Genomic DNA, 24437 nt, shown 5'->3' with positions numbered 1-24437 from the left:
ACTGAAATCAAAATATAGGCTAGACAGACTTAAAAAGCAGATAAATTATTAATGTTCCTCCAAGTGAAACATTTCCAAATAAGAGAAAAAATAGCTTCTTTTCCCCCATTTGAGTAAACTGATGCTTCCTTAATATTTTTAAGTTACTGCTTAGGATCTTAGAAAAATCTTAACATTTACTTCATACATGAATTGTGAATCTTCAAATTCTACAGTGCTAAATTTACAATAAAGGAGAGAGTCTGCTACACTATTCTAAACACCTGAAATGTTAGATTGAACAATATGAAATTGCCTACATTTAGTCTTTTCTCGGCATACCAATACAACAATGCACTAGCCAAACTGATAGAAATGGTAAGAACTATTTCTGTGTAGAATTACGATGCAGGAATCCCCAGCATATAGGAAAGGGGAGACTATGCCATAGAATTCAAAAACCTTTACATGGTAAATATTAGTTGAACTGTGTGAAAATACCAATATTTGGACAATTTTTGGTGCACTAGTGTTGTAATTTCATATGGTTTAGTCCAATATAAATATTTTGAATAGGAATAAGGAATAGATGTATTTTCAACTTTTAGAACAAGTTTTTTTTTTTTTTAAACGTGATATGCTCTTGTACACACATTGATGGGGCAGATATGGGAAGCCATCTATGGGAAGAGGTAGCTTTAAAAATGGCAAGATGGCAGTGAGATACAAAAGCACTAAGGCTAACGAGAAAGAACTGAGCTCTAGTTGATGTTCTGACACGTAATACTTGTGCAGTTTTACATAAGTGAGTTCAATGTCTCTGACGTTGTCAAACATTCTTCAAAACTTTTCCTAACTGTACCCCTTCTCCAACACATACATTATTAGCTTTTAAGCATATATAAAAAAATAAAACCTCAATAGTTTCGGAACATCTCAACTTAAAATTCTCTCACAAAGAAGATAAGTGGAGTATGCGTAAGTATATCCCTTACTTTTTACATTTAAAAATATGTCTTTCAGATTTGATCCTGTGTTTTCATACAGAGCTTCCTCATTCTGTTTCATAGATGCATGAAATTTCACTGTGTGAGTGTACTATAATTTATTCAATCTGTCCATCTTTTTGTGGACCTTTAGGTTGTTTCCAATATTTGCCATTATAAAATGTTATAATTAGTAACTTTGTATGTGCATAATTTTGTGTGCAAGATATATACCTAGAAGAGGATTTACTGTGTTAAAATTTAGACTTATTATGCTGATCATTTCACAGTATATTAAATATAAGATCATTATGCTGTACACCTGAAACTAATGTTATGTCAATTATATCTCTATAAAAATAAAAGAAATTGTATAAATTTATAATTTGATAGAATGATAAATCATCTTCCGTAGGTATTATACCAGACAATACTCTAATTAGCAATGTTTTGAGTATGACTGATTCCCCAAAAAAGCATCAGTGTTATCAAGTCTTTGACTTATTGCCAACCTGTTCAGTGAAAACTCCTTAATCACTACAATATTAATTAACAGTTGATCTTGTTTCATAATTTCACAGGTTTAAAGTCTCTTTTATTGTCTTTTTTTTTTTTGTACACTGTTGATATTCTTTACTCACATTTTACTCTTCGGTGGTGGTTCTCTCTCTCTTTCTTTTCCACTTTTAAATACATAAAAACCCATGCCCACGTTTTCATTAGTAATTTGCTCACTTTTTTCCCTTATTAATGATTGAAATACGTTTTGCAATTGGTTTCTCAGAAAGAGCTAATGGAAACTTCTCGCATTCTTTCATATTAAAAACTTATTTTAACCTGGATAACTGAGAGACAGTTTCACTGAAAACTCCCTGGGCCACCCTGTCCATGCTTCAGGCTTTGTAGACGGTTCTCCATTTTCTTCTGACACTGACATTTTTTATGGAGAGATCTGAAATTATCCAGATATTTCCCTTTCCCCTCCACAAAAATGTCTGATCTTTTATCAGGCTACAAAAAAGAATTCTGTATTCAGCTTCAAACTCTAAAAGCCTCATTTAATTATAGCATGATATGAACTATTCTGAGTGAATTTGCAATGGTGCATTATGTCTAATTTCAACATGGAAATTCAGTCTTATAAAATAATCATATTTTAAAGTTATTCTAGTCCTTTATTTAGGCTTTTATTTTGTTCTAAGAGGGAAAGACTCTGTGACATAAATGCTGAATCTTTTTGTCTGCTCTATTTGTCACTTTCTCTTTTTATTTCATTCTCAGATTTTTTCATAATTTTGCTGTCATTCTGTATATTCTTTTCATTTCTTTCTGCTACATTCTTTACCTTGCTTTCCACAGTATCTGTTTTCCCCTGGGCCCTCTCTCTTTTGTCTCTCTATCTGTAAAAATATGTTTTTCTCCCTACTTTCATGTTTGAGGTTTGGCACCTCATGTTTCATCTCTTATCCTCTAACACAGAGACATTATTAAGAAATAATTGCTGTAGTAAGACTATGAAAATTTATTTGCAGAATGTTTGGTCATAATGTTTATTTGCTTCAGAATAAGAACTTTTTCTAGGAAAAATCTTATTTTCTTGTATGTTACTGTTTTATTTTATTTTTATTTTTTATAAGTAAATGCTATGGAAGATGAAATTCTAAAAAAGGTCTCCAATGACCCACATCCTTGTAAAATATTTCCTCCTGAGTATACATGGCACCTCTATACTTCTGCTCAATAATACAGGGCAAATGCAAAGGAGATTTTTCAAATATAACTAAGGTTCCTAATAAGTTGATTTTCAGTTAATTATAAAGGAGACTGGCCTGGGATGGCCTGATCTAATCAGGTAAATCTTTGACAGGTGGACCGACTCTTGGAGAGATTCTCCTGCAGGTTTTGAAGAAGGAAGCTGTGAAGTTGTGTGAGAGTCACATGTCTAGGACCTGAGTCCAGCCTCTAGGAGTTGAAAGTAACTCCTTGCCTACAGCCAGCAAGATGCGGGGAACTGAGTCTGATAGCTGCAAGGGAATGAACTCTGCCAAAACCTGAATGGCCTTGGAAAGGGGACTCAAACTTCAATGAGATTAAATCCCAGGCTGACACCTGATTTCAGACTAGTTTGACCTAGCTAACTCATGCTCACACTCCTGATCACTGGAAACTGTGGAGATAATAAGTCTGCATTCTGCTAAGCTGCTACGTTTGTGGAAATTTGTTACGCAGCAATAGAAAACTAACACAAATGGTATGCTTGTTCCACACATGTTACTCATTATGTGCTTTGTAATTCTGTACTGTATTTCCAAGCTCTTCCTCAAGGCCTTTCTTATTTTTGTGGTAACATAGAAACATTCTACTCTACAAATATGGCTTATCTGCATCATGCCTTGTGTAGTCTTGAATCTTCTGCTTCTATAGCAAGCTGGCATCAGAAAACTTACTAACATGTGGCATTATTGATCCAGGACCATTCTCAGCATGCATAACTTTTATACTTCAAGGGGTAGTCTTTTTTCTTAGGAAGTCTAATTGGACTGTCATGTTCTTAGAGATATCACTACTGATCCATATTGCTACTTATCAACTTCATTTCATCTTGGGCAACTTTTTCTCAACTCTGTGAATTTTGACTAACTTGGACTATTCTTAGAGAATACATCTTTGTTCTAAACTAATGTAAATTGGTGTTATCAGGGACTTAACTCCCTTATGCTTTTTTGCTCTTTCAGAGAAATAGATTGATTCATAAAGTTAACACTTGTAGTAACAAAATATGACAAACATTTTTGTTAATCTTCAGGGATCAATACCCTTGTTAACAGTGATTTTAAGTGCAAGCAATCACTCTAATATTTTGTTGGTGTACATCTTCACGTTTGAACCATGTTGTGGCCCAGTCCTAAAACAGTGCAACATTTAAATAAATAAAGACAGTTACAATATCCACCCGCTAACTGAAACATGTTCAAACATCTTCTGATATCTCTTAGTTGACAATACATAGCAATAGTTTCTCCATTTCATCCCCTTTCCCTGACTATGTACAACACAGTAACTGCCACTGCAAATAGCAAATATCTCTTTTTTCCATTTCTCAGCTCAGTCCACAATCAGTTTCATAGCCTTATCATATATATATATATATATATATATATATATACACACATATATGTATTCTATTACCTGCTTCTTCATTTTCCCTCGTTTCTAAAAGTAATAATCCCATTTTCCTTGCATTTCTTGTTCTTCCTCACTGCAATTTCTCTAATTTTTCATGAGAAAAAAACAAAAAAAATTGATCTAATTATCTATACTTGTAGAGAGGGAAGAGCTAAGACTACCTGTCTCTTAATACTTATACCGATCAAGCATGTATTAAGTCTGTACACAATATTTTATCAGGTTTATGACTTTTCTATGTAGATGACAATGATGTGCTTTCTGAATAGCACTTTCTAGATGTATATTTCAGTCTGTAGACCCTTTGGCTTTCTTACAGCTCTAGGTATTTTTTTTTTCTCTTTCCTACATTTGCTCCCTTTGCCCCCAACTTTTCCTTCATTTCCAGTTTCATAAGTAATTCCTCACACGTCTTTTGGTTTCTCACCCTTTCACCTCATAGTGCAAAATTACTCTTACTCCCCTCCCAGAAAATTACTTTCTCTTTCATCTTGTACCTTTGGCATTCATTTCCTGTGGGGTTTCATCACAAACAGCAGCAGGTGATGTTAACTGTTTAAAAGCCATGAAAAAATAAAATCGTAGGCATCTGTTGCCATAGCTGAAATAGACACATTTGCTTCAAGTGAAGTAAATTGTCACAAACAGATTTGCATTCATTTTTCTTAGTTGATAATTTCCATTATCAAATATTAGCATTTTAAAAAGAGGAGGTAACCTAAAACACACTAATAATTTCTTTGTGTAGGATTCCTGGCTAACTGGCAAGAATCAGAGTAGCCAGGCTGTAACTTTGAAACAGATAAGGTTTGTATCAAGCAACAAATGTGTTCTAAGTACTGTTCAAAATTTCCATTTGACATGGAAGTCCCTTTCTAAATATCCTCTTGGTCTCCAGAATTCTTTTGACTGCTGAAGCAATGTCCTAACACTGCTGGTCTGAGTTTTTTATGGGCCATTAAGTTGAGTGCAAAAGTCATAAATTATCTGTAAAAGCTATCCAAATTATGGCTATCTGTGGTTTTTCGATAAAGGCCAAGAATGTATTTTAAAAAACACACCCCATTGCATGGAAAACAGCCAACCATGGAAAATATGTCTATTATTCCACTTGTTTAAAATTTTCTGAGCCACTTAAGTATTGCCACCAAACCCGTCTTCAACAAGAAAGTCGTCATCGATGCAGGTTTAAGATAAATATTGCCAATATTCTTATTGCTCGTGTTCAACACAGTATGCCATCTGAGAAAGAAAAGCCTCTGTTGTAAAGTTTTTTTTTTCTTTTTTCTTGGAAGAAGGATGATCCACAAAAAGCATTTATAAAAAAACACAATTACTCTTTCAACTTCACAAGATCGTAAAACTCCAATCTACCTGAGCTAGACTAATACAGCTGAGTCTTATTAATATGCTTACCCAGAGCATTCAGACATCAAAGACAAAAACATCTGTATTCTAAATCAGACTTCATTTTATTCAAGAAATAAAAATTGTGTAGTTCTTTTCATTCTTGACAGCTAACAAATTTACTGGATCCCTATGCTTTACGAGTTCTGATCCCTGAAATGTCAGGTCCGGAGACAGTAGGTGCAGCTGATAGCAGCCTTTTTTTGCTGATTACAATGAAAGATAGTGAGATTATTTGTGTTTCTATTGTATCTCAACGAAAACTATTTTCAATATGCACCTTCCCCTACACGTGTACTCAAACATTTCTAGAACAGTATAAAACTTAGGATATACCCTAAATAGATTTGGATCAAAGGAAATAGATAAATCGTAAAGAGATGTTTAAATAGAATGTGATACATTATTTATCTGCTTCTAAAAAATGCATGAAGAGTGTTCAGAAAACAAAATACGTAGTTCCGTATAATAATTACAGAAAAGGGTGACTGCTATGAATCTGAAAATTGTAACAGTTGTATTCAAATCTGATTTTTCAGCAGAAGGATGCTTTTGATTTTCTCAAATGGGATATTTCTGAGAGTACTAATCTGTGCTTTGGTGAATGCCCCTGCACTCATTTGTCAGGACACTTGTTAAGTGATTTAATAACACTGACTTATTAACTAGTCAATCAACAATAAAAATGATGAGAAGGCTTTGTGAATACTGAATTGAAATCCGGGGTTATAGAAAAATGGTTGCGATTTCTTTTCAGGCTCAATGTCTATTTAGTTTCTGTTTTTTTTAACGTGGTGTGCTCATTAAGAAATCATGGTGGTTCATCTAAGCAGGTTATTGCAAATATAACTCCTTTTTTTCAACAGCTTACCTTACGCTTTCTACTTACTCTTTAATTAAACTGATCCAAAAGCTAAAAATGAGTAATGGAGTTAAAAAAAAGAATGCAAGCAAAATTCTCATATTTGTTTTTAATAAGTGTTTAACAGAAAGAGATGAAAAATTATTTACCTTAATTTTTGGTGGAATAATTCTGTTTTAAAAGTACATGGTAATATTATGAATTAATCAACTATGCAGTGTAATTTTTTTCCAGAAAGTTCAGAGGTTTCTTACTGTTGAATACTCACTTATTTCCAAGTAGTTAAATGCACTTTGTTTCAAGAGTTGATTTCAAATTATATCATTGCTAAGTTAGTAAGTGTGTAACATGGATAGTCACCAAATATGGCCAGAGTTAAGCATATAAAAAACACAGCAAGATCTCACTTGGCTTATCCATGTTCTTGAAAGAGAAAGGGAGAGAGAGAGAGAGAGAGAAAGAAAGATTTAGCTAATGGCATTTTTCATCAGTATATCAATATCAAAACTGAAATCTATCTGTCTGTCTGTCTATCTATCTACCCATTTGGTACAGTCTAAATATTCAGTGTATCTCCTGCTCTTGAGATAGCCAGATATTTTAACACAAAATTGTAGTTTTCTACAAGCTGTCCTTATAAATTTCAAACAATATTTGAAAATTTCATAAGAATCTCTATAACGTTTACTATAAATAACATTATTCAGCTTGTTTTACAGGATGCTCACTTCTTCTTGATAGTTTCAGCTTATGATTGCACAGTGATTACGTGGAAATGTTTCAAAAACAGCTCTTTAAAAACCTGGGGGCCTGTTAATTTTTCTACATGGCTTTCATATTTTGTTCAGGGCTCACATTTGTCCTAAATAATACATCCAAATAACCATGCCACATAACTAGCACATAGTAAACACTTGCTAAATGCTTACTTAGGAATATTAAAAAAACAAAGGATGAATAATGTATGAAAATATCTAAGTACATTTTTTGTATCAGCATATGGCAATTGTTTTTACATAAAAGTATATCATTTTTGTATTTGTTTGCATCAATGGAACAGCAACAACATACACAGAAAGTCCCAGAAAAAGTTGGACCATTTAACCGGTTAAATGTTTAAATTCGTATGTTAAAATGAGCATTTGTCTATTTAAAAACCATTGAACAAATATAATCTGATTATAGTGCACAGAACAATCTAAGTACAGCTATCAAACACAATGATGTAAATGCCAACAGTCTGGGTTTAACAAGCTTTCCCATCAAATGTGTGCTGCTTTTCCCTCAAATACAAATTAACTTATGTCGAAGAAGACAATTTCATTTTCATATAAAAGTTTGTCTGTTTATAACTAGTAAGCCTAACCTCTTCATATTGTAGTAAAAATTCAAAGAAACATTATTTTCCTGAATTTTATGTTCTTTCAAAACATCATTAGAACTTGGCCTGTGCCATACATATATTTAGCAAAATTTCACTGTGTGAAATTCACTCTGAATTTAAGTTATAACTCATAAATCCCCGAAGTTAATTAGAATCACCCTTTTGTCTTATTTGGTTTTGTTTTCTCTCCTTGAATGATGTAATATGAATGTTTTGGCCGAGTTGCTCTCCCATGTCTTGTCACATTCATTATCAGTCTTTCAGTTTTCTGTTTGTAACCAATTATTCTTTCTTAGTTTTAATGGTAAGCATGTCACCTCAATAAAAGAAACTAACATTTTTAAGTATGTAAGTCAAACAACAACTCTTGCAATAAAGCTAACATAACCATAATGAAGTGAATCATCTCTCAGAATTTGTTATCAAACATGACTCAGCCTGAAGGAAACACGCCCTGAGCTTGTGCCCCTAAGCTTTGTTCCCATTCAATCAAGCCACAGAGGATGGGCCATCAATTTTCAAAAATTAAACTCCATTTTTACTAAAATTTGATTCAGACTTTTGGGGAATGTCAAGAACACTCCTGTACAAACACAGACCCACTAGATCCTCTAGAAACCCTCCTTGATAAAGCAGCTCGGTACTCTTAGGTAGAGACAATCGTCCAGGGGTTGACTTGCGCTCAGATTTTTAAGAATTTGAACAAATGACATTTGCTGAGCATCATTAGTTACTCTCAAAACTTCATGATTTTGTTTTTCTACAAGAGACTCATGTTATTCTTGAAAATTAGTTATTTATTTTTATTGCATTATAGTTGATGTAAAATATCATATTAGTTTCAGGGGTGCAATATAGTGATTCAATATTTTTAGAGCTTATAATCATTTAAAGTTATTACAGAATAATGGCTAGTAGATTTTGTTCTTTTCATTTTACAGATTCAGATACATTAGGTTATTGCCTAAAATCATACAGAGTTACTAAGTGGTAAAATTGGAATTTGTATCTAAGATTTTTGGACTCCAGTGTCCATGTTATTTCTTTCCCCTGCACTCTTAGGAGCACTTTCTCATGCTTATGAAATAAAACACATTTATTACATAATTTTCAAATAATACAGATATAAAAACACAGAATTGTATATTTATATATGAAATTAATAATACTGTCCTAATAACATGAGATTTTATTGCATGTTGCTTGACAAGGTGCTTTTTTATGTAGCAATGTGGGTAAACTATTAAATGGTTTCATAGTGTTTCATCTTGCATTGTATCATAGTTTCTTTAACAATTCCCATATTCATAAACTGGTTTCAATTTTTTTAATCTTAGCTCTCAAGTAATATCAGCAAAAGAAAGGAAACTAACATTTATTTTTCATCTTGAAATGTTTGGTGTTTTAAATATTTTTTTAATATACCATTTTTGTTGGAAGGGATTTGTAAATACTTGTGATATATGGGTTGGAATCAAAGTTTGTATACATATTTTCAGAAAGAGAACTTATAAATGTAACATTTATACAGATTGGTAGACAATTTCCTAATTAATATGAAATAGTATGTCTGTATATTTCATAGTAAATGAAATACATAAAATATTTTGAATTCATATCCGTATTTTAAACATATTTTAAGCATCCCTAATATTTTTATTAAGAACATGACTAAGGTATATACAACATAAAACATATGATTAGCCACATTGTAAGTTGTAATAAATGGGAATAATTTTCTTAAGAATATGGAGTCAACTAAGAGAATTGGAAACTACTCCATGGTGACTCTGAGTATTTAAATACTAGGAATGTTCACAGCAATGTATTTTTTAAACCAGCTCCTGAAGTAATGGAAATAAAAGCAAAAATAAACAAATGGGATCTAATTAAATTTTGAAGCTTTTGCACAGATAAGGATACCATGAACAAAATGCAAAGACAACCTACAGAGTGGGAGAAAATATGTGCAAATGATGTGACCGACAAAGGATTAATTTCCAAAATGTACAAACAGATCATATACCTTAATATCAAAAAGAAAAAAAAAGCAACCCAATCAAAAAATAGCAGAAGACCTAAATAGACATCTCTCCAAAGGAGATATACAGATGGCCAGCAAGTACATGAAAAGATGCTCAACATCACTAATTGATAGAGAAATGCTAAACAAAACTACAGTGAGATTATCACCTCACACCAGTCAGAATGGTCATCATTTAAAAAATCTACAAATGATAAATGCTGGAGAGGGTGTGGAGAAAAGGGAACCTTCCTACACTGTTGGTAGAAATGTAAATTGGTGGAAAACAGTATAGAGGTTCCTTAAAAAAACTGAAAATAGACTTACCATATGATCCAGCAATCCCACTTCTGTGCATATACCAGGAGAAAAATATCATTCAAAAAGACATATGCACCCAAATGTTCATAGCAGCTCTGTTAACAATAGACAAGACATGGAAACAACCCAAATGTTCATCAATAGATGACTGGATAATGACAATAGATATATATATATATATACAAGCTATATAATAATAGAATGGAATGGAATGCTATATAATGCTATATAATAATGGGATATATATGTTATATATTATATACATATATATATTATATACATATATACATAAAATTCAATACTACTCAGCCATAAAAAAGAATAAAATAATGCCATTGCAGCAACATGCATAGCCCTGGAGATCATCAGAAAGAAAGAAAAATGCCATATGATATTGCTACTATACGGAATCTAAAAAAAAGGGACACAAATGAACTTATCTACAAAATAGAAACAGACTCACAGACAGAGAGAACAAACGTATGGTTACCAGGGGGTAAAGGGGGTAGGAAGGGATAAATTGGGAATTAGAAAATTGCACCTCTTGGGCAGTGATGGAAATATTAGCTATCTTGATTGTGATAGTGGTTTCATTGGTGTACACATTCGTCAAAATTCATCAAATTGTACATTTGAAATATATATACTTGACTGTACAGAAACCGTACCACAATAAATGTGCTAGAAATAATAAACACTAGGAATGTTAATGAGGGGAATTTTAGCAGCCGATAAATACAGCGGCAGAGTTGCACGTGAAGGATTTTAATCTTCATTCAGTTTCTTACCCATATTTTTATCATGCCTTTTTCTTGCTATCTGTGAAACACTAATGCCAAATAATTTTTAATTAAATAAACGTTAACAGATTTGTTTTATGTTAATCACAGATTTAAAAAAAAAAAGAGTTTGCTGGCAAAGAAGTTGTAATTCACATTGGTGTTTAAGTTATTTCTCTCTGCCTTACAAACCTCCCAAAACTTAGTGTGCAAAACAACTGTTGTTTATTTGCTCATAATTTTGCAGTTTGGCAGAGCCTGTCTGGGCCTCTCCTCTGTGTAGTTTGGTTTAGGGAGTTAAACTAGGGTGGATGATCCACATGGCTTCATTCACATGTGTGGGGTCTCAGATAGGATGCCCACCAGGGCAAGCGGTTGGCTGGCTTCTTATTCCTCCCCTTTGTAATTGCTCATTCTCTTCGCATGGCTCTCCCCAGCAAGGCGGTTGCACTTCTTTTCATGACGGCCCTTGTCCATGGTGAGAAAAGTGTACTCTGGCAGGTTTCTTAGGTCTAGGCCTAGAAATGGCAAAATATGACTTCCAAGGTATTCTATTGGTCAAAACAAATCACAGGAACAGCCAAGATCCAAGGGGAGGGGAAACAGAGCCCACCCCGTGTGGGAGAGCACCGTCTGCACACAGGGATGGGGGCAGTTTTTTGGCAGTCATCTTGGCACAAGTTCCATCATAATTTGTTAAGAAATAAGTTCATATTCTTTTTCTGTCACTGTTAGTGGAATGGTTTTGGGTAAATTCACCTTTCTAAACTTCAGAACCTCAACTGCAAAAAAAGCCTACTGTTGATCTTTATTTTACAATGTTGCTGCAAAAATGAAATGAGATTATGTATATACAACATTGAACACATGACCAGTCACATTGTCCATTTCAATAAATTGGAATTATTATAAAAAGCATAATGTGCAATTCCCATTAATCTCAAACTCTTTTAATATAATACAGATTGATAGAATTCACTGATTTCAGAAAATAGTTTGGACAAGTAAGATTTAACTAAATCAAAAGTTTTTATTTTTAGCCCTGAAAAAGTCTGTTTACATAATGAATTCCCTCTACATTTTATGTAATATCAATAATAGTAGGGTTTAAAATTGCAGCGTGGAGTTGGCAGAGATATAACTGCTTAAAAATACTTGCCTACATAGTGCTTGACCAGCATAATTGCTAAGTATTAAATTCAACCACAAAACTTTTTTAGATGGGTAACTATAAATAGAAGAGTTAAGAAGACTTTTTTAAAGGCTCTCCAGACACTATTGTAAAACAGCATATTGGAGATTATACTAACACTCTCTTAAACCAACTACTTCTTAATAAACGAATGTATACAAAGGATATGAAAATTTCCTTCTTACTAGATGTACATTACATTGGAACACTGACGTCCAATAAAGTCAACATGGAAGGATAATCTATTAAAATATACATTTATGTTTTATCTCAGGAGTTTCTGCTGTTTTTCCCCCAATCAAGAAACCAGACCTTTGTTCTTTCTCCTTTGCTCAAGGAAAGTCAGATTGAAAACAAAATCGCTTCAAAATAATTTCTATATCTCTGTCTACTAAAAGTCACTTTTATTAAGAATTTTATGTCATATGCCTTGAATGGGATGAGAGAGAAGAGAATAACAGAGTAACAAGGGAGAGAGGAAATTTTTAGCCCAGATTGGGAAACAAATGATGTCTGGGTTCTTTTCACACTTACACAGAAACCAAGGAGCAGCCTAAGAGAAGAACTAAGAGATCATGATCCTGACCTCGTGTAGGTCCAAGTTTTTAGAATATCTGTGATAATCTAAGATGAACTACGCTGTATTATATGAATGAAAAAATAACACCAAGTTCCCCTTCAATGAGAATTCACCCTGAAGGAAAAGGGACTGGCTTAGTGACGAGTGAAAATGCATGACTTAGATGGTATTAGGGAAACATTGATTCTGGTCCAATACAGCTGAGGTGTCAAGCACCCTCTGAGCCTGGGGATGTGTGTTTTGGAATAACAGCTGGGTGTGGGACTGTGAAAGGGAAGATAGGATCTTGGGTTGGAGCACCTTTCAGCTTGTGCAGGGAAATATACCAGAAGAGCGTTACTGTAACGAAAGGCAACACCGAATAGGATTGTGTCGGGCAGGTCGCAGCAGAAATATCCAGTGTCTGATCACATTCTCTTTTTCTTTCTATAGTCTTTCAGAACAGGACCTAAGCCTTAGCACCAAATAAACCAACTCATTTTTAATATTTTTAATTGAATATATGATTCTGTCAAAACAAAATAACTGGACTTGATGCTAATATGTGCAAGTGAATTCATAAGCATTACATTGACCATATCAGCTGGCTATGATATACTAATGAAATATAATAATAAAAGTATAATCTATAATAGGATTATCATATGAAGTATAACTATTAATTCTTAGACCTATTGATATGCACTAATTTTTATTTTCATTTGAAAGTTGAAGACACAGATACCAAAGTAGTTAGGACGTTACCTCAAGGGAACACACAATGTAGCAAAGTTAAAATGAGAAGCCAGATTTTCAAAACATCACCATCTATTCATGCAGCCACCTTGCAACACTTATTAGAAATTGTATCTGATATTGCTTAGACTTGGAAAAAAATGCTTGATGGCATGTAAAGTAAAAAATGAACAAAGTTTTATATTTTATATTGTCTAAAATAAGTAAATACATATTTACATATGTGTACGCAGTAAGAGACCAAGCATCTTTTCTATTAGAATCGCCTCTTTATCCTTAGGCAGTGGTACATAATAGGCATTCAATAAATATTTAAGTTGTTAAATTATTGTGTGCATGCAATTTTATGTTACATATAAATACCCTTCTGGCTGACTATCAGGAAATATACAAATATGTTCTTACGAGTGTTTATACTTAGGTTATAGGATTGTGGAAATGTGCTGTTTCCATTTAATTTTGAAAAATTTCTTCAGTGGACATACCTTTATTTTATCATAAAAATAAATATTTTAAAATATAAATAAAACTACAAATATAACTGATAATAAGATTATCTTATGGAAAGAAAACATTCCTGCAATGCCGCTTAAATGACTGATTCTCACTATGCTTAATACTAGAATAACTTACAGTGGCTATGAAATTCTACACATCTAGGCTGAAAGCCCTATTGAAGCATATTCTTAATTAAACAATATAAGGCAAATATTTTAGCCTGTCCAAGAAAGATTTTTCACCTGTAAAATGGGAACAGTAAAGTTGACTGTGCAGGATCTGGGGGAGGATTAGCGCTGTTTGTTTAAACGGCTGGTTACATTGTCTAGTACAGAGCTAGCACTCAGTAAGTGTTGCCGATTACTGTTATTTAAGACGAAAGGTAACTCTTTATACATGTGATGTGTATGTATACATTTACAATCATAATAGGTTTGAAGACCTCCTTGAAATGTCCCTAGTCCTGAGCAAAAGAGCTAATTTTTCATTTCTTTAAATATTGACCCATATGTTATTTCTAAATGTGTGCTAATTACTGATTCAATTTGAAAAAACCACTCAGTGATGAGAGTAGAGGAACAAATCATACTACTTTTTGCTGTAAAATGCCATTAGAAAAATAGATTCCAATTCAAAAGCCAGAAATAAATATTTACAAGAAGGCATGGTCTGTTTGCATTATCACACGTGGAACTCAATGTCTCTATTTCAGTAATTAAAGAGTCAAGTAGATTCATATGCTTATTTGAATGTTTAGTGCACTTATCTGACTGTGTTATGATTTAAATCAGCTCATGTGATGAAATGGTTTATTTTACAAGTGCTTATTTAATTGAATCCGACATTTCACATTCCTATGTATGTAATGCATTGGCTTGGACTATGCGATTAATAAAATGTATCTACTCTTTGCTCTATTTCCTATTCTGTTTTTTAAGGCAGAAAAGGAAATTAAATCTCTCCAAACCTTTTCACCTTTGTGATTTTGCAACTTAAGCTTTAGTAAATTTTCTTTTCTTTGTGTTTTAAGTTTAACCTTAGTTTCTAAACTACACATATCAGCTGCAGCTCATGTATGTGTTAAGGAGTAGAGTGATGTGCTACAGATTAACCAAATGCATATGGAAGGTTCCTGTTTGGGTAGTTCTAAATTGTGAGCGGCAATGCTCTGACTTTGAACTTTTAGATTTCAGGTCCCTGAATTGCAGGGTTCTGTTGCTCTTCTAGTTCAAGCTTCAGAAATAATCAGAGATAATTATATCATAAAAAGAAGACATTCTCTGTTAATAACATTACCAAATTTTGAACAGATCTTATTCATGTCTATACTCTCATATTCTTGAATACTTACTTAAATTAATGGAATGTTAAAGCAGTTACTTGCTCTTTATATGTGTTTTGATTTCTGTAAGGGTCACTGTAAAGAGTGGCATCTTGATCAGTAACAAGAAGGATCAGATAAGCTCAGTTGGCAAGTCATTCAATTGATGAACTTCAACTGATTAAGAAGCAAATAAATAAACCACAACAGTGACAAAAAAATGCACAGCAACTAAATATAGTCAATCACAGTTAAACACATGGAAGCAAACACTGAAATGTTTATCTGTTTTGGATAGATGTCCCAATAAAAAGTATATTTTCCAGACAATTGTGTACTATTATGAACATCAAAAGACATCTTGGATTTCTGAAAATGAATCCCTGCTGAGAATAATTTTATTAATTGTGGTTTATAGGATGGGTGATGAAAAATTGATTTCACATGTACCACAGCCACTTCATAAGATTTCAGAATGGTCCAGGCGTAGTTAACCAGCTTTACTAGGTGATGAATTCCATCTTACTGGGTTTCCTTGTCTGGTTGTTTCATCATTCTATTCTTCATCCTTCTTGTTAAAATTACACGACATCTGCAGGGTTTTCCTCAATTATACTAATATTTGACCACTTCTGGAATTTTTTAACTTTTATTACACACATGCTGTCTGGCATATAGTTCAGACTCTATGTTTCCTGAAGTGAAAATGAACAAATACGCTTTTGGAATACAGGAAGAAAGTTATGTTTTGCAAAGTGATAATGTGGCCTTGCTCCTTAACTATTGATAACTGTCATGTGACCCTTACATCGGGCACTTGAAAAAACCCAATGTCACTTTTGCAGTTTTCTACCAAAAATGCATGCCTCAAATCTAACGATGAAAAATCTCAGACAAATGAAAATTGAGGAACATTCTAGGAAATAAATGGCTTTACTCTTCAAAATGGTCAATGTCATGAAAGACAAAATGTACAGGTTAATGGAAAAACTGAGAAACTCTACCAGATTAAAGAATGTTAACGAGACTTGAAAATTAAATGTATCTAATGCCTCTGGACTGGAGCACAGATCAGAAAAACAATTTTTTTTTCTAGAGAGAAAAATGGAGACTGATACTTGAATAATGTACATCACTTAGACAACAGCATTATGTCAATGCCAATTTCCTGACTTTATTTATTATAATGTGGTTCCGTAAAAGAACATCACAGTTTTTATAAACAAGCATTGAAGTATTTAGGGATAAAGACTCATCACCTATACAATTTAGTCTCAAATCGTTCAGGAAAAAAGTGTAAGGGTGGAGAGTGTGTAGAAATAGAGAGAATGACAGAGACAAAGAGAGTTTGTTAACTTTGAGATCTGGGTAGAGGGTATATATGAATACTTTAAACGAGTTTTTCAATTTTCACCAAGTTTAAAATTAAATACACAAATTTAAGTAAACATTGGTAAAAGCAAGCTGTTTTCTATTCTGCTTTTCTACTTAACAGATATGACTAAGACATAAATTTTTCTTAAGCCATCGTGACCACTGTGATGTAAGTCCTCCACTATACCCACCCACAGTCACATTTACAAAGAAAGGATAAAGAAAAGAAGGGGAATGATTGATTTCACATAAGTAAGGCAGACATTTAAAGGGTCAAAGACAATTCCAGCCTTCAGAAGAGAAATCATGAATGAAGGGTGTTTGGCAGTCTACCTTGGGTTCCTGTTGAATTGGTCAGTACATCCATTCTTTTACCACCTAGTGATACTCATTGAGGGACCCCACAGGCTGGGCTCTGTGTGTGCACTGGTATTTGTCAATTTTGACACGATTTTATGTCTGTCACCAAGTTGTTCAATTTGAGTGTCATTGTATAAAACATGATATTTAATGCTGTGTGATGATGATTATTGCTTCAAGGCACAGGTTGGATATCTTCTAGAAACCTATATTGCTTAAAGGAAGATTATCTTTGATTTGGTTCAGTAGATCTAGTTCAATACTGGCTGCTCTTTTAATGGCTAGGACACCTTTGATTTAATATTTGTTTACAAGGTAGTATAGATTTCTGTATTTTCTAAAAGCACGTAAGCAAACATCATTCAATCAAGGAGCCCTTTAAGATTTTAAGGGCTAATATTGCACAGAAATTTTATTTTTGGAATATTTAATTTTTATGTTGTCGATTTTTTTAAAACCTGCGTTTTGAATAGCTTTGTCTTTTTACGTAGATATATTTTCAATAAAAGGGTTTCATGTATTAGTTGCCACTTTGGATAAATACAACATTTTAATCTCAAGTAACCTATTTTAATTGTTGTCCAGATTTTTATTTCTGCACTTCTCCAGTTTTTCTAGATACAATGTAAAACTCATAACAAAATGTTGGCAAAATCCACCTTACAGTATATTCTCATTTTAAAAAGATCAATCTTTGAAAAGAATTCTTCTTACAACGTTTAAAAGAACTCACTTCCCAAAGCCACAGTCTTACAGTGGATAAGATTCAGAAGTGCAAGTTCTTCAAAAACATAAACTTAGTAAACACTTAATAATCTTAATAAACACCACTGATTTTCATTTGAACAGTTCATATGATTTGATTTTATAAAGTCTTTGTTTCTATAATAATTTCCTTTTAGAATAGGAAATAAATTCTACCTGCTGAATAAATTCATTTGTTTGGAGGGATCAGAATAATGGAGGATATGCAACTATTTCACCCCCAAATTATTCAAGAAATAGTTACGGCAGGACCACCTGTAACACTAGGGGTAAAGCAGTAAATAAAACAGCCAAACACCTCTGCCACTGCAACATTTACACCCCTGTGGGAAAAAAAACAAATAAAGAAATTAGTGATAAATAACCATGTTGAGTGGAGAACAATGATTTAAAAGTTTGGAGGGAAAAGTGAGAAGTTCAGTTTTGGTTGTTTTAATATTGAAAGAATTAGATACCCACATAGGGACATCAAGTAGGCAATTAGTTACAACTCAAGAGATAATCACACCCTGGATATAAGTTTGAGAGTTTTCAGGTCTCCAGTTACTTAAAGTGATGAGGCAAAATGAGACCACCAATTAATTGAGTAACAGATAAAATAGAGAATAAGGCAAAGGCAAATAAGGACACAAATCCTGGAGCATTCCAGTACGGGGTGAGAAACCAGTTAAGCAGTCTGAGTAGAAAACAAGAAGAAAACCTGAAACTGAAGGCTGCCCCAAAACCAATGGAATAAAACGTTTCTAGGAAAGGAGCATGATAAACCTAACGGTAAAAGTCAGAAATGAGAGTTGTCCGTTTAACAACATGGACATCACTGAAGACCTTGTCAGAACAATCTGGGTGCAGGGTTAGGGGAGACCTGGGGAATGGGAAAGAATGGGAAGGGAGGAAATGAGGACAGGGAGTGTTAAAAATGTATTCTAAAACATTTTCCTGTGAATGGAAACAAACGGGCCTGGATAAATCAATAAACCTGCGTGTGTTTATTAACGGCTGAAATTGAACACGTTGGTTTCCCAGAGTTAAGCTGGAGATAAAGTCGTATATGGCATTGCTTTATTAGACAGAACAGTCCTGGAAAGGTAAAGTGGGGAAAATCAGAACTGAGCAGGGATGGAGGGAAATTGGGGTAGCTGTTGACTAGACAATCTCTTGAGATCAAACAAGAGTCGCAGCTTAATTCCTTGGTACTGTCCTTCCAGAAGACAAATGAACTGCTATTTCTCAAGGCTTTCTACTCAGGGGAGCAAGGAAGATTTTATCTGCCAGTTTCTTTTTCCCATTAGTAAAATTGTCTCTGAGGTGTTAATTTCTCTGTCCTGTGTTGTTGGTGCTTAGCATTTAGTGTATCTTATGGTGTCCCACATGTCAGCTTATAAAGGGACAACCTGGAGGGAGGGAGGTAGTGTTATGTGGAAGATGAAGTTGGTTGCAATCCATGCAGCTTGTGAACCCAGTGGCAGCTGAAATAGGAATGAATAGCCAAAATCTTGAGATGGTAGAAGCCAAGAGTATCTAGCACATAAGATAATGTTAGTTTAATTAGTATCATAAATAATATTCTTATGCTATTTGTATCCTGATAGCAAGGAACCTCTAACAAGGATACATTTGAAGATGCAAAAGAAAGTGGGGGAAATTGTTGGAGTTATGTGTGTGGAATGATGGAACACTTGAGAGAATAAGAAATGAGTAATTTGAATAGCTCTGAATGGGAACACAGAAACTCGCCCAGAATGTATAGGCCAAAATGCAGTTAGGTTAGTGGATATAATTTTAAGAGTATTGGCTTTAACCTTCTGGTTGCTTGCATCTTCTTTCTGAAGACACTTTTAACCACTAAATCATGATTAAAAGTGTTTTTATATTTTCCATATTTCATCTCCTAGAATTAGATGAAATGTTGCCAGGAATCATATTTATCTTTCTCATAAAATATCTTAATCTTTTAAAGTTTCTAGGGCCCTTAGAAGTCTGTGCTACTCTAGAAAGTAGGTCTGTATTGTTTAAATCCAATGGAGCTATGAAACATCTCTCCAGAAATTATGCAAAATTTAATTCAAACAATTCTGCCCCTTAATTAAGATTCAAACATGTTGGTAGAGAAAATTAGGTAGACAGATAAAATCAATCTTAGCTATACCACCACTTTTAAAAATTTGACTGTCTAGTCATAGGACATATTATTATGTAAATGTTTAATATTTCTCTCTGGATTATGCCTCCAATAGGTTCACTGTATCCTCTTGACTTAGTACTCGTGGCTCTGATTCCATCTTCTCTCCTAATAATATACGTGGTGCATAAAACATTTCTAACATAGAAGGGTGAAGTGGAAAATTAAAGCTGTGATCTGGAGTGTTTTGATCAAAATTGTCTAACTACCTAAATTATCTAGATAAGTGAGGCAAATAATCTCTTCTTCTATTTCATTCTTAACTAAAATTCTGCTCCGATGGGTATTGCCCCTTCAGTAAAGAGCACTCCTGATGGGGGCTGGGCCAGGCTGGCAGAGTAGTGGGACGCCTAGCTCAGTCTGTCCACAAATACAGCAAAATCTACATCTGTATACGGACACATCACACAGAATACCTGCTCAACTTTGGCCAAATATCTCTTACATCAGAAATGCAAGGAAATCGCCACAAAACTGGTAAGAACAAAAAAAAAAAAAAAAAGAATAATGAAAACTTTTATTGTCCTATGCTTCTAATCTGATTACCAAAACTATTTCCTAATAATTAAAATATTTTGTATTTGCATTCTACAGCAATAGATACTTAAGTTTTACTTGCTTCAATAAAGACACTATTAAATAAGTGCACATGAGTTCCAGGGACACTAAACCCAGCTAAGCTCATTGATGACCTGTATTCTATATTTTTGACATAGTATGGGCTAACATTTTAGTTGCATCTTTAATAAAAGTATATTAATAGAAGGAAATATATAAAGCTACATGTCTGTCATTATACATTATATAATCAATCTTTGCTCTCCTCTTTTGCCAGGATTCATGAGGAAATAATCCTCTCCTATTGTCTTTCTAAGGCGTGATAACTCAGACTACATCAATCTCAAGGTAACTTGACAGAACCAGAGAGGCAATTTTTTGCCTGTTTTTTCATTCATCAATTTGAGCTAGTTTCCTCTGCAGTGTTTTAAATGTATATTCACCTTAGAATTATTTGTTACTTTTCAATATTTTTTTCATACATTCCCCCTCTCAATTTTTATAGCTTGAAGGCCTCAATGGTTTTATGGTTAATGGTTCACGTAACTGGAAAAACAGGTATTTTTGTTTCTCTAGGATTTTTTTTACGTTTAATAGTGTCCTTTAATCTTCCCTTGTTTGGATAGTATTATAGCTAAAACAGTACTTAAAGTTATAGGACAGAGTTTCAAATTTTAAAACAAAATTATCTATGAAAATTCAAAGTTTACGATTCATAGTTAACATTGTTACATTTCATATGCCCATTAAGTTGAACATTTAAAAAAATTACTATAAAATTAAAATAAAATGATAAAATACAAGTCAATATTACTTATAATGAAGGTTTTAATTTAATATAATAAAATATAATAAAGTATACATTATATAGCTACCTGGCTAATATTTTATTGCTAGATGTTATATTTATATTGTGATATTTAAAATTGGATTTAGATGCATTCACACACAGACACAGACACATTACAATATACATATGCTGTAAATGAGATGACTTCAATTTCTAGACTTGCCATAAACAAAACTTCAATCTCTGTATTAATATTAAACAGAAAATGTATCCAAGCACATGTATCCAAGTAACTCTATCCAACTTCTGCTTTTTCTTAATAATATGTGTTCTCATCAATTTAAATTTTATGAAGTTTACCAAAAGGAAATTATGGTCTTGATCGTATTAAAATAATTAGAAGAAGAACAAGATGGTGCACCCCTCTCCCGTGGAAACACTAACTCAACAATAGTACATGGAACAATCCTCTTTGTGAGGAATCTAGACACCAGTTTAGGGACTCTTGCACCCAACACAAGCATAAAACCAGCTGCATCAAAGCTGGTTGGAGAATTTGTCCTTCCCACTGGCATAGTACCACGTAATTGAGAGGAAACTCCCAGCTTGTCCCTGAAGAGAAAGAGAAGATCAGATAAAATGTCCAACATTCTAACATTTCGGGGGCTACCTGAGAGGCTGGTTTCTGTCCCATGTGTCTCAGAGGACTCTCTAGGTGGCTGGGGGCTGCTGAGAACAGAAGAGCCCAGAGGCACGCTGCCCCGCAGGGTGTGCAGTGTGGCAGACGGAGCTGATGCAGCTCAGTGGCCTCTCACTCAGGAAGAAAGAGGAAAGCACAGCATACATCCAACTTTCCAGCTTTTCAGGGGTCTGTTCGTGGGGCTGGCTTCTGTCTTGCTTGTCTCCAAGTGCAGAGAGGATGCTGCCTGCTCTAGATGCTTGAAAGACGATGCTATAGACTGAATGTTTGTATATCCCCAAAGTTCATAGATTGAAACCTAATCCACGTGGTGATGATATTTGGAGGTGCGGCCTTTGGGAGGTGATTAGGTAGTGAAGGTAGAGCTCTCATGAATGCCGTTAGTGCCCTTACAAAAAATCCTCAGAGAGATTCCGCACACCTTTCTCCATGTGAGCACATAGCAAGAAGGTGGCCATCAATGAACCATCAGCAGATACAAAATCTGCCAGTGCCTTGATCTGGGACTTCCCAGCCTCCAGAATTGTGAAAAATAAATTTTATTGTACGAGCCACCCAATCTCTGGTAGTTTTGTTAGAGCAATTTGAATGGACTAAATGGTGCTCAGGACAAAAACTAAGCTGGATGGCATGCTGCTGCTTCAGAGGATCTGTGGTACAGCATGCAGTCACGGCAGAAATGAGAGATTACAATCTCCTGGAAAAAAGAAACTGGCAAATCTCTCTAAATATCAATCTACAAAGAATATGAATATACAGCCATAGGAAAAATTTGGGAAGGCCCCCAAATGCCTAGCCAGGCTGACTTTTGAAGGTCTTTCCCTGCATAAAAACAGTCTATAAAGACTGGAAGAGCTGGTTGTTTTTTTTTTCCCCAAATGTATGAATACTAACACAAAACCAGAGGAATACAAAAACAAGAAAAACCCAGTTAAAGGAACAAAATAAATCTCTATTAACTGGCTCAAAAGAAATAGAGGTATATGACTTATCTGAAAAAATTATTCAAAATAATAGTCAAAAAAATAGTCAATCAGCTCAGGAAATTAAGGCATAAATAAAGTTAAGAATTTCAACAAAGAGTTAGAAAATATTTAAAGGAACCAAACGGAATTTGGGGGCTGAAGACTGCAAGGACTGAACTAGAAAAGGTCACTAGAGGCATTCTACAGCACATGTTACCAAGTAAAAGAAAGAATCAGCAAATCTAAAGACAGTCATTTGAAATTATCCAGGCAGAGGAGCAAAAAGAAAAAAAAAATGAAAAAGAAGAAGCATTATGGGAGTCACAAAGGGAGAAGAGAGATAAAGGAGAAGAAAGTATATTTAAAAAAACAATGGCTAAGATTTCCCAAGTTTGGGGATGAAAAAAAAAATCCAGATTCAAAAAGCCTAATATCTATTAAATAGGAAAAAAACAAGTCCACACTGAGATATATACAAGGAAATTTTCAAATGTCAAAAACAGAAAATTTTAAAAGCAACAAGAGGAAAAGTGACTCATAGTATATGAAAGAACTGTCCACCGCACCCTCCTCCACTGCACCCTGTAAGACTATCAGCGGGATTCTCAGCAGAACCTTTGCAGGCCAAGATGAAGTGAGATGATATGTACAAAATGCTTAAAGAAAGAAAAAACTACCAACCAAGAATATTATTTCCAATAACCATCCTTCAAAAATGAAGGTGAGATAAAGACTTTCCCAGATATACAAGATATAAAAGAATTTACCACTAGACCTGCCTTATAAGAAATGCTAAAGAGAGCACTTTAAATTGAAACAGAAATATGTTAAACAGCAGCACAAAAGCCTGTGAAAATATAAAGCTTGCTTTTAAAAGCAATTATATAGACAGATGCAGAATACTGTGATATGGTTATGGAAAATTTGTAAATCGCTTTTAATCCTGGTATAGAAGTTAAAAAATAAAAGTATAAATGTAACTATAACTATAAAAATTCATTAATGGATATACAATATAAAAAGATACAATTTGTGATGTCAATACCATAAAGTGTATCAGGGAAAGAAGCAGTAGTTTTTATAAGTAACTGAACTTAAGTTATCGGCTTAAAATAAATTGTTATAACTATATGATGTTTTATTTAAGCCCATGGTAACCACAAAGAAAATACTTACAATAGATATACAAATAGAAAACAAAATAAAAAGAAATAAAACACTTCACTACATAATAACCAATGAAACACAAAGAAGACAGCAAGAGAGGGAAAAAGAAAAAAAAGTTACTAGAAAGGCAGAAAATAACTAATAAAATGGTCATAGTGAGTCATTGCCTATCAATAATTACTTTAAATGTAAATGGATTAAACTTAGCAATGGAAAGACAGAGTGGCTGAATAGATTTAAAAAAAAAAAAGGAAAAAAGTTCCAACTGTATGCTCTCTACAAGAGACCTACTTTAGATTTAAGGATATACAAGGGCTGAAAGTGGA

Source organism: Vicugna pacos, chromosome 29 (assembly GCF_048564905.1).
Source record: "Vicugna pacos chromosome 29, VicPac4, whole genome shotgun sequence".
Classification (NCBI taxonomy): domain Eukaryota; kingdom Metazoa; phylum Chordata; class Mammalia; order Artiodactyla; family Camelidae; genus Vicugna; species Vicugna pacos.
Note: the sequence above shows the minus strand (reverse complement) of the source record.